The 2,131-nt window shown below is 32.8% G+C and overlaps 1 long non-coding RNA gene across 1 annotated transcript in view; it reads right to left on the reverse strand.

Moving 5' to 3' along the window:
* Window positions 1-2,131, reverse strand: part of LOC144966619 (uncharacterized) — an 8,140-nt gene extending 6,009 nt beyond the window's left edge. Inside the window, exon 1 of the long non-coding RNA XR_013644249.1 lies at window positions 1,899-2,131. This is a non-coding gene — a long non-coding RNA (uncharacterized LOC144966619). The remainder of the gene's footprint in view (window positions 1-1,898) is intronic.

The following is a 2,131-nucleotide window of genomic DNA, read 5'->3' on the forward strand; positions in this document are numbered from 1 at the left end:
AATGGCGTTCTAATCACTGCGTGAATTCGTCAGCGCGCGATTATAAAGTTCTGAATTCCAAAACGCAAGAGTGAGATAATTCATATTAAAATTTATAACCTTCAAATAATATTGAATAACGAATAATTTCTAATTTTTTTTTATTTGTACCGTTTGTTATCTTCCTTTCTTATAGTTTGATTGGAGACTTAATAGCATGACGTCATAACTTATTTGTGAAAACTGACATATTGTCGCCAGGCCCCGGGTTTGAGAACTTTTGCCAATATGAGGGTAATTTAAATCGATCGATATTTGAAGGACGAGTTTTCTGGTCAAATTTTTAAATACGTGTCTTTCCAGAGTACAACCGTTTACTGATTAAAAGGGACGTCATTGTTAAAAGAAACTAGGGAACAGGCACCGTTTTAAGACTGGGGTCCAGGTAGATTGAGTTTTTTGGGATGTTTTTTTTTTTTCTTGTATTTTTCTTTCCTGCTTTGTTTGGTTCCGGTCTTTATCATTGTTAATACGCACGTCGTATAACCGAAACATTAAGTTTAGTCCTAATAAGATGTCTAGCTTGATCCCATTATGGACATACCTTATATTAAAAAACAACAAAAAAAACAAAAAAAAAAAAAAAACAAAAAAAAAACAAAAAACAAAAAAACAAAAAACAAAAACAAAAACAAACATTTTAATGATTTCGGATGATGCCTTTTTAAAATTCCTTTCACATTCATTTTATTTTCAAATTTATTTTTTATTTTAAACTCATTATTAGTATAAAGGCTTGCCGAGTACCGAAATCAATATAAGATCTCTTGTGAAATTCGCATTGATTTATGAACTTGATAAAAATGTGCACAACGCATATTACTTTTATTCAATGGAATTCAAGTGGACTTATATTAAAAGGGAACGAAGTGGCTGAGTGGTTATGGCATTGCGCTGTGATCCGGAAGGTCCCGTGTTCGAGCCTCGCTTCATGTACTTTCGTTTTTTTTCTTGGGCAAGATTATTAACCCCAATTTGCTCACTTGGGTGATTCCTGTTGACATCAGACATCTTGTTTGATGGATTATCTATATTCCTTCATGGAGTACCTAGGGTGACGGTATCTTAGGATGCCGTTGCGGAAGGGGGGAATTTTTTTTTTACTATTGAAAATTACATTGCGAGTTTATATCATCTGTTTAGCTACTCATAGTTGAGTCTTGGAAAAGGCTCTTTACTCACATTCTCTCGCCGTACTCGGTTGTAAGATTAGTACCTGGCCGTTAATATCGTCCAACAGCGTCATGTCTTGTCCTGCATGTTAAATGTTGCTGTTGGCTATGGACACCGTGTAAACCGCATTGAATATGTTTAGTGGATCTTGTGCTATATAAATGCTCAATATTTATATTTTAGATATTAAATATGGTGATCAGAGAATTTTATGGTTGCCTACACAAGACATATCGTATGAGCCACCATTTAAACAGTTGAAAATGACGATAATGAACATACCCCCCCCCCCAAAAAAAAAAACAAAAAACAAAACAAAACAACAACAAAGAAAAAAAACAACAACAAAGAAAACAAAAAAACCCCCAAAAAACAAACAAAACAAAACAAAAAACAACAAACAAACAACGGAGAACAATTTTGCATTCCCTCATTTTTTTTTTCCTCCCATTCTTTTTTTTAATGCGTTTGTTGAAGTACTCTGGTTTTCTTTGTCACAGTTTTTTTGGAAAAGCAATGCATTATATAATTTAATCAGATCCGAGTGTCTAAATTATCTTACTCTACTTGAGATTTGAAATTTTTTGTAGAAACAGTTAAATTCATTAAAAAAAAAAAAAACAAACCAAAAAAACCCAAACTATTAGCATTTAATACTTAATTAGACAGAGTAATAACACACTTACGTTCCCTACCCATCTGTCAACAAGTATACGAATACTTTAAAAAAAAAAGAAGAAAACTCCAAAGAAAGAACACGCCGTTTGAGAAAAAAAAAATCCGTCACAATTATTAAGTGATAAGAAATCACTGTTTGTTTATGATTATTTCTTCACTGTTCCCGCTATTGAATAACTATATATCATTCATTACTCCTCTGCAGTGTGCATGTGGCGCTGTGCACCGATTTATTATGTCT

The sequence above is a fragment of the Berghia stephanieae genome, chromosome 2 (assembly GCF_034508935.2).
Source record: "Berghia stephanieae isolate SIO BIC M18660-M18661 chromosome 2, UCSD_Bste_1.3, whole genome shotgun sequence".
Taxonomy (NCBI): Eukaryota; Metazoa; Mollusca; class Gastropoda; order Nudibranchia; family Aeolidiidae; genus Berghia; species Berghia stephanieae.